Genomic DNA, 9,589 nt, shown 5'->3' with positions numbered 1-9,589 from the left:
TACACACCACTAGAACGCAGTCCTCCTGAAAAAACAACTTTTCCAAAACTGAAATCGGACATTGGGCTTAAAGAGGCTACCCACACCTTATAATGTAAGAATGGGCAGGTGAGGAAAGAATCTCATTCTCTCCCCCTCCCCTGCCTCCACCCAGTCCACTTGAAGTGCACCTACACTACTAGGTTATAGCGTTATGATTCTACTTTAACTGTCATGGATCCAGCCTATGCAGTGTCACCTTGGGATGTGAAGTCTGACAAGATACTACTTAGAATCCTCTACTAGAGAGTTCTAGTACATTTCTCTGATCTACAGTTAGAGCTCACTAGCAGAGAATTCTAACTACCCACCAATCTACGCACTCCAAGAATTCATGGAATGGCTTTAAAATGGTACCACACAGCTATTACTGGGCAGCACGAATGCTAGCTGCAGAAGAAGAAAGACTTCTTCCTTTGCATTGGGCATGGAAAACAAGAAGTCAGGTGAATGGGGAACAAAGTGCTGTGACCCTTGTTTTCCGCTCTGATTGTTAACATTTTTAATGATTAGCCTGCTGAGAGGCAACTAACTTGCTAAGAGGCTACTAGTAGTCTGCATTTCCACAGCACCACCAAAGAAGGATGCAGTCTGGTAACAGAAATTAGGAAATCGTAACTTTTCTGCATGTTAAGAAGGAATTTTCTTCATGATAAAAAAAGGGTGTGTGAGAGAGGGGGGACAATGTGCTTCTAGATACACAGATCCTGTCACTCTACAAATGTGCAGTCATTGCCTTGGAAATTTCCACATTTGGGGTTAGGAAGTATAAATTTCTTTGTGACTAGTGTACCATAAGCCAGACTGAGTGCAGGCTACTTAAAAGCAGCAGAGATCTATGATGCAGTTTTTAAAAATTCAATGATAAACCTAGTTTAACATTACGTCTACATACATTTCTTACTGAAATCCCACAATAAAACAGGTATGGACAACCTGTGACCCTCCAGATGTTGCATCCCTTACCACTAGCTATGCTGACAAAGGCTGATGGGAGATGTCATGCAACTTCATTCGGAGAGACAAAAAGTTGTCCATTCCTGTAATGAAAAAAAAACTAAAAATATAATAGCTGTCAAGCGATTACATGAGCAAACATCCTTTCTGGCTGGGATTCCTATCTTCCTATGGCACTCAAGGAACCTAAAAGGCATGAAAGCAGTATATGTCTCATTTATTTATTCAAATATTTATATCCCAGCCTGTATCTAAAGATCTCAGAGCAGTGTACAATAAAATCAATTGAAAACAAAGTAAATAATAAAATAATTTTAAAAGGGTAAAACCATTTTAAAAACATTTAGCCTTCTTTTCAGCCAGTTTAAAGAAGACAGATTAAAACCAGGCACATCAAATAGTTTAAAATGGTTTTAAACCATGCACATGTGTGGATTTGTGTATCTTCTGTTATTAATCTCCCAGCATTTGCTCCTCTGAGGTACATTGCAGATCTCTCCTCACTGTCATAATCAAGTTATTAAAAAGTGTTCATTCTCACTATCACAACAATTTCCTGTTGCAAATTGTTCTAGAGACTGTCTATGCACATATATTGTGTGAAAAAATGATTTTTTGTTGTTGTTGTTGCTAACTAACATCAGTGAAGGAGCACAGATTCTTCTTTTTGAAGAGAATGAATAATCTCTCTCGTTACTCTTCCTCTATTTCCCCTCTGTGTTTTTTCCTAAGCTAGATGTTGCCAGTAGCTACATGTTTCTTCTTTTGCACGTTGTTGTTATATGCCTTCAGGTCAATTCCAACTTACAGCAACTCTGTCCTAGGATTTTCTTGGCAAGATTTGTTCCTTTAAGGGTGGGAGAGTGTGATTTGCCCAATGGATTTCAATGGATGAGTGAGGATTTAAATCCTGGTCTCCCAGAGTCCTAGCCTGCATCCACACTGCAAAAATAATCCAGTTTGACACCAAGTGCCATGGCTCAATGCTGTGGAATTCTATAAATGTTACAGCACCAGAGCTGTCTGACAGAGAATGGTAAATATTTCTCAAAACTACAAATCTCAGAATTTCTGAGCCATGGCAATTAGTGTGGTGTCAAACTAGATTATTTTTGCAGTGCAGATGCAGCCCTAGTCCCACTCAAACCTCTATACCATGCTGGCTCTCAAAAGAGGGATATTTATTTTTCTCTCGAGCTACTCTATAATCTTTTGGGAACTGGAAGGCCAGAATTGTTCCCACTTCAAAAAACAACACAGACATTAAGATGTAATGCTCTCCATAGCTACAAGTGCCCTTGTTTTCAAACTCTCAGACTAAGCATTGCATGGTTTCACTCCCCCTCTTTTTCTGTTTTACACTGTATTTACTTTGATACTGCTGCAGCTGTCAACTGACATGAGTTGACCTGACAATCAGGGAACTGTCAACCACAACATCCCTTCCTTGATTAATCACAGCCACTTCAAAACCAGCCAGATGATATAAACAGAAAATACATCAAGTCATACTTGCACCTCATATACCAATTTTGGACTAGAGACTCTTAGCAAAAGCAAAACATCACAAAACAACCTACCCCAGCAGCATGCTGCTGAGAATGAGAGGAATTGTGTAAAAAAGGAATGTCAATTGGACACATTTTCCAGAGGCCTTTTACACTAATAATAATAAATTGTATTTCTTCTAAAGGCAGGGTAAAGCACATTAAAATACAAAACACAATTAAAAACAGAGAAACCCACAGTTAAAACACAATACTATAAAACCATTAAAATACACCTATAAGAGCACATATACAAATTAAAAAGTAATGAGTTAAATTAACTGGGTAGGCCTTCTGTTGTTGTTGTTGTTGTTATTATTATTATTATTATTATTATTATTATTAACCTTTATTTATAAAGTGCTGTAAATTTACCCAGCGCTGTGCATACAGTCTTTTTAATTGGACAGTTCCCTGCCCTTGGGCTTACAATCTAAAAAGACACAACACAAAAGGAGAAGGGAGTGGTGGAGGGGAAGGGGTTGAGGGCCAGCAGTTCCTCTCTACCTCCAAGGCCTGGACCAAGGCAGATGGACTGGAGGGAGGGCTTGGCTTCTTAATAGATGGTTAATCTTCTTCCAGGGAGGCCTGTTGGAGCTAGCCTCCCTCTCTAGTATGATAGTGCTGGAAGAGAAAGTGCTGCTTTCCACAACACAATTATAATGCTATGATTCTACTTTAATACTATGGAATCCTGGGATTTGTAGTTTAGGGAGAGGGATTTAGGCTTCTTAATCAGCGCTCCTCCAGTCCCTCTGGCTAAACTATAACCCCCAAGATTCCATAAGATTCAGTCATGGCAGTTAACATGGGTTCATAGCACCATAACTGAGTAGTTGTGTGAAAGGACCCTTATACTAAAATCTATTTTGTAAAATAACTTTTCCCCAGCATGTAATCAGAGTGTGACAAAGTTACATTTTGGATCACCACTCTCTGACCCTGACCCTAGATACAGTGTAGGACTCTGGGAGTTGTTGTCCATGAAAGCAACTTTCCCAAGCTGTACTACATAATGTTCCTTTTAATACTCTTTCTAATCTAATTTAACCTGAAACACACTGCCTTGGAGAGTGATGGAATCTCCTTCTTTGGAGGTTTTTAAACAGAGGCTGGATGGCCATCTGTCATGGGTGCCTTGATTGTGTCTCCCTGCATGGCAGAATGGGGTTGGACTGGATGGCCCTTGTGATCTCCTCCAACATTATGATTCTAACCTTTCTAATAATCACCGTTTTAGCAAGTCAGAACTGTATGGCTCAAATGTGCAACAGTGGCAGGGGATGCATTACAGGACAGAGTCCATTCTGATTCCCAAAGAGGTAGGTGCCCTTGGACCCCTTGTCCTTTTGACCAGATGTTGGAATCAGATGACACCCATCCCCATCCAGTAGAAGAGGAACTTCATTAGAGCATCTTTCCTCTTTTGCCAGTGCTCAGCCATGAAACCCACTGGGTGACCTTGGGCAAGTCACATGCTCTCCGCCTCAGAGGAAGGCAACTGGCAACCCCACTCTAAAAAAATCTTGCCAAGAAAACCCCTTGATAGTGTTGCCTTAGGGTCGCCATAAACTGGAGGGCACACCACAGCAACAAAAAGGGATGTTCACAAAGATTTTACTTCCGCCCTACCATCATTTCCACATTTTCTTCAGGGTCTGATGTGAGAAACCTGGGAAAGAGGAAGGAGGAAAAGAACCAGGCCTGGAGGGAAGCAGGTGGAAACTCTTGAGGGAGAAAAAATGGGAAGACAGGGATGTTGGGATGCAGGATTCCCTCATCCCCTTTTATTGGTGAGACCCCCTCTTCTGCTATGGCTCATCCAACAATAATTTGAGAGAGTGGGTTTTGATTACAGACCAAGAGAGGGTCTAGTGGTCTCAAGAAGGGACAGTAGTCCAATTGAGAGTCTTGTAGTGAGAGACTCAGAGTTAGCCAGACTCTGGAAGAGGGGTCTCGGTTGATTAATATCCTGAGGGATATCATAGCCTGAATGGCTGACTTTGGTTTACTACGGAGAGAGAGAGAACAGTGAGATATCTGTAACTAATTTGCCAAGTAAAGATACAGTACAATAACAACTGTTCTTCAAAAATACTTAATATACTTCTGTTATTCAAATAAACGTTTATTATTGTTTGAAGAAACTGCTTGGCCTGACTGTTCAAAACACAAAAACATGCTCCTGTATGTTAAAGACCGGAATAGAAGGAGGTTGGGTATGGAATACGTCACAGTTGTTGTGTACCTTCAAGTCATTTCTGACTTATGGTGACCTATATGGGAAAATTTGTCCAGAGGCTTGCCTTTGCCTTCCCCTGAGCTGAGGGATGAGGTTGTTGTTGTTGTTGTTGCTGTGTGCCTTCAAGTCCTTTCCAAATTATGGACACTCTAAGAAGAACCTATCATGGGGTTTGTTCAGAGGAGGTTTGCCATTGTTTTTCCCTGAAGCTGAGTGAGAGGTGATGGTTGTGTTGTGTCCTTCAGTCCTTTCTGACTTACAGTCATAGAATCATGAGTTAGAAGAGACACAAGGGCCATCCAGTCCAACCCCATCCTGCCATGCAGGAGCCCTCCATCAAAGCATCCCCGACAGATGGCCATCCGCCTCTGTTTAAAGACCTCTAAGGAAGGAGACTCCACCAGGGAATCTAATGTTCAGGTGGAATCTCTTTTCCTGTATCTGCATCCATTGTTCCCAGGTCCTAGTCTCTGGAGCAGCAGAAAACAAGCTGCTCCCTCCCTCAATATGACATCCTTTCAAATATTTAAACAGGGCTATCATATCACCTCTTAACCTTCTTTTCTCCGGCTAAACATCCCCAGCTCCTGAGTCGTTCCTCATAGGCATGGTTCCAGACCCTTCACCATTTTTGTCGCCTCTTTGGACACGCTCCAGTTTCTCAATGTCCTTTTGAATTGTGGGCGCCCAGAACTGGACACATATTTCAGGTGGGGCCTGATCAGAGCAGAATATAGTGGCACTATTACTTCTCTGATCTAGACACGATACTTCTATTGATGCAGCCTGGATCGGATTGGCCTTTTAGCTGCCGCTTTTTAGATGAAGATGATGATGATGATTGTTTCAAGTCATGTCTGATCTTTGGGCACCCTAAGAGAAAACTATCATGGGTTTTTCTGTTCAGGTTGCCATGTCTTCCCTGAAAGGATGTTGTTGATGTTGTGTTCCTTCTACGGGGGTCTGGCTTTGCCCTCCCTTAAGGGAAGGTGGTGTGTTGAAGCTGAGAGGATGTCGTTGTTATTCTGACTGTGTGCCTAAGTCATTTCTGACTTATGGCAACCTTATTCCGGTGTTCCTTGGCAGGATTCTTCAGAGGGGGGGTTGCCATGGCCTTCCCCTGAGGCTGAGTGAGGGAGTGATAGTTGTTGCTGTGTAACTTCAAGTCCTTTCTGACTTATGGCCCCCCTCAGGAGAACCCATCATGGGGTTTTCTTGGCAAGGTTATCCAGGGGAGGTTTGCCTGGCCTTCCCCTGAGGCGGTGAGTGAGGGGGTGATGGTTGTTGATGTGTGGCCTTGGAGTCCTTCCTGACCCTATCTGGGGCTTCCTTGGCGAGGCTTGCCCAGGGGGCCTGCCTGAGGAGGCTGAGAGAGGTGACCTGCCCAGGCCACCCACCCAGTGGCTTCCCTGTCAGCCGAGGGAGGGGCCCTGTCCCAGCTGGCTCCCCTGGCTCAGCTCCTCCCACCAGGCCGGGGCTCCCTCCCGCCTTACCTGCACCGCAGAGCTCTCTTTCTCTCTCTGCCAAGGGGGCTCCGGGGATGGGTGCTCAGGCCTTCTCCAGCTGCTTCTGCTTTGATCTCCCCTTTCCTCCCTTCGGATTGGCTGGCCGCGAGGCCGTTGCATCACGTTTGGGCCGCTGGGCTGTCACTCACGACGGAGAGCGGTGGGGTGGGGCGGGACTGGGGGGGTCTCATGTGCCCCCGCGATGCGCGCCCCCGGTAGTCTCTTTGTCTTTTGCATTTTGCAGAATGGGATTGTTGCTTTAGAATCCTGAATCTAGAGTTGGAAGGACCACAGGGCCATCCAGTCCAACCCCATTCTGCCATGCAGGAACTCTCAATCAAAGCATCCCCTGGGACAGATGGCCTTTCTTCTCCTCTGGCTTGGTCTGGCCTGGAGGGAGTAGGAGGAGCCCTATGGTTTGTGGGGCAAGGAGGGTTCTCTCTTTCTCAAGGGCCATCCCGCCCAACCCCATTCTGCCATGCAGGAACTCTCAATCAAAGCATACCCTGGGACAGATGGTCATCCAGCCTCTGCTGAAGACCTCCAAGGAGGAGACTCCACTACACTCCGAGGAAGGGTGTGTCCCACTGTCTAACAGCCCACTTAGGAAGTCCTCCTAATGTTGGGGTGGAATCTCTTTTCCTTGAGCTTGCATCCATTGCTCCAGTTCCTAGTCTCTGGGCAGCAGAAAACAAGCTTGCTCCTCCTCAATATGACATCCCTTCAAGTATTTAATACCTTCTCTTCTCCAGGCTAAACATCCCCAGCCCTAAGGCGTTCCTCATAGGGCATGGTTTCCAGACCCTTCACCATTTTGTCGCCCCCAGGCTTTATGCCTTTAGGGACATTAGGCTGGTGAGTAGTAAGAGACAGGGCTTTCCTTGTGGTGTCTCCAGTTTGCAATCTTTTCTTCGTAGTATCTATGGTCCCCACATTGGTTTCTTTCAACAAAACTTTCACCTCGCTTCTTACTGAAGGTTTGGTGATTTGATTTTTGTGTGTGTGTGTGTTCCCACTGGGTGTTTTTTAAAACTACAATGCTGTGCTCTCCTAGGCTACAATATATAACATGAGTTGTAAATACCATTTCCCCCCAAAATATAGGTTGCATTAAAGGTCCAGACTGACTGCCCCACCACTGTGTAAACTTATAGCGCTTTATAAATAAAGCTGTTTTTTTAAAAAAATCAAAACACTCCTAGAAATGTCAGTCCATGTTCTTAGTCTTGCTCAAAAAGACATTTTGGAATTCTTCTTGGACAGAAGTGGAAATGTCAGACACATCCTAGGAAGGAGGAAAACCTGGTCGTCTTGAGCCAAAGCCGTGTCAAACTGGATTACTTGTGCAGTAAAGATGCAGCCTTCAAGTCTGCTTTGGACCTTACCACACAGGCACAGAAGTAGGGTCAGTTCGCATGGTCGATGCGTATTCGCTTATATGGCATTGGGTTCCCCCACTGTGAGCTCAGATACGTATTGACCAATGCGATATAATGTGAATACGCTTTGGCCAATGCGTATTCACGGCTGGGTTCCGAACTGAAGGCAGCCGGCTCCTCTTTTTTCGAGTGCGCAAAATTAGTGTATTCATGGGATCCGTATTGATGGCCAGTGCGAACTCTGCTGCTTTGGCTGGTGTGTACATCCAATCTGCTGGTTCTTGAGACCACCGGGTTACAAATTTCCCATGATGCTGCGCTGGGAATTTCCCCCATGCCTTCCGTTGCCCTTTCCCCTTTCAGGACAACTGCCGGGGCTTGGGAGCGATTTTTTCCACTGAACAGATAAAGCAGAAACCTTCCTTTTGTGTCGCGGGGGGGGGGGGGGGGATGTATATGTATGTGTTATTATATTTATATATATATATATATCACACACACCACACACACACCAAAGATGTGTGTGTAAGCATATACATGCAGCATTACACTTTGGGTGCTCCACAGTTCGTGTGTGTGTGTTATATTATATTATGTATATGTTATTGTGTGTTATATGTATGTATACACACACCACACACACCAGCGTGTGTGTACCACATATAAATACGGTTCACACTTTTGGCAGTACCACTATGTGTATATGCGTGTATTAGTGTGCTGTGTGTGTGTGTGTGTTGTCTACACACACACCACACACATATATACAAAAACTCAAGCAGACAGATGTTGTGGTACACATTAAATACGGCATCACACTTGGCTGTGGCAGTGTTTTTTGTATATATATGTTGTGTGTTGTGTGTGTGTATCTATATATATGTGTGTGTGTGTGTATATTATAATATTATTATAAACACTCATCGACAAATTGTGGTACAACTAAAAAAAGGCATCTCACCTTTGGATGTACCACTATGTGTGTGTGTGTGTTTATATTATATTATATATGTATTTATGTGTGTGGCTTATATATATATACACACACACACACACAATACAGATGGTGCATACCCCTTTCGTAAGTTGCTAAAGGCAGCAATTCTCACGATATTACGCGCTAAACAGTGACTCATACTTCACCCTGGAAAGAAAGTTTTGCCCCCGTTCAGAGCCCCACAGAGCATGCGCAAGCTGCCGATGCGCATCGGCCAATACACATTGTATTGGGCTGGTGTGATTATCCAATCTGCACTTGCTCACTTTGCCTGAATAGCATTGGCCAATTTGCAAAACCTCAATGCAGAAGGCCGCCCAGGTGTGAATGAACGTTGCAATATGACACAAATATTGCGATATTCAGAGAGTGCGAGTGTGAATGAACGTTGCGATATGTGGAATACGTCGACCAATGCGAACTGCCCCTTCTATGCCCTGTGTGTCCATTGGCTCCTCATCCTTACAGCTGTAATGGGCCGGTGTCGCCACCAGGGGCCGCCCTCCTCACTCCTGGCGCAGCGTTGACCACCAGCAAACTGCTGTTGATTGGGGTGTTGCCACAAGGGGCCGCCCTTCACTCTCTCTCTCTCCATCTGCCGCCTCTGAGTTTGAAACGGTCAGCTGCTTCTAGGGGCGGAACTTTGGTCCTCTCGGACCTTCACACACCGTCGCTGTTTCCCGTGGAACGGAATAGTGGGGTACCCAAACCGGAGTTGTTGTTTGGGGGTTTGCCTAAAACTTTTAAAGCGCATCGGCTTGGAGGAAAGAGAAACGCAATTTGATAGTTGGCGCTCTTTGGGTAAAAAAACCACAGGAGCTGGGGTTCAAGTTAACATTTCAGGTGCAGCTTGCATGGTTTCCGGACTCCCTCCTCATGCTCAGGCCAGGCGTCCTCCTTTTCCAGGCATGTCCTACATTCAG

The 9,589-nt window shown here is 44.7% G+C and overlaps 2 protein-coding genes across 11 annotated transcripts in view; one reads left to right on the top strand and one right to left on the bottom strand.

Annotated features, from left to right (window-relative positions):
* The window catches only part of C2H3orf18 (chromosome 2 C3orf18 homolog), a 504,125-nt gene that overhangs the window by 14,150 nt on the left and 480,386 nt on the right, over positions 1-9,589 (bottom strand). The window contains exons 1-2 of one of the 4 annotated variants that reach the window (XM_042448829.1): positions 6,279-6,332; positions 1,006-1,079 (exon numbers count right to left, since the gene is read on the bottom strand). The exons of 1 other annotated variant lie outside the window; for it this stretch is intronic. The gene's annotated coding sequence lies outside the window, so the exon portion shown is untranslated. Of the gene's footprint in view, positions 1-1,005; positions 1,080-6,278; positions 6,333-9,589 lie in introns of those variants that run through there. 2 more of the 4 variants (XM_042448831.1, XM_042448832.1) reach the window with 2 other exon arrangements.
* The window catches only part of HEMK1 (HemK methyltransferase family member 1), a 61,209-nt gene continuing 61,045 nt past the window's right edge, over positions 9,426-9,589 (top strand). For 4 of the 7 annotated variants that reach the window (XR_006101862.1, XM_042448820.1, XM_042448824.1 and 1 more), the window contains exon 1: positions 9,435-9,509. The gene's annotated coding sequence lies outside the window, so the exon portion shown is untranslated. Of the gene's footprint in view, positions 9,510-9,589 lie in introns of all 7 variants that reach the window. The other 3 variants (XM_042448823.1, XM_042448822.1, XM_042448821.1) reach the window with 2 other exon arrangements.

This window comes from Sceloporus undulatus, chromosome 2 (assembly GCF_019175285.1).
Source record: "Sceloporus undulatus isolate JIND9_A2432 ecotype Alabama chromosome 2, SceUnd_v1.1, whole genome shotgun sequence".
In the NCBI taxonomy this organism is placed as follows: Eukaryota; Metazoa; Chordata; class Lepidosauria; order Squamata; family Phrynosomatidae; genus Sceloporus; species Sceloporus undulatus.
This window is presented reverse-complemented; position numbering and strand designations above follow the sequence as displayed.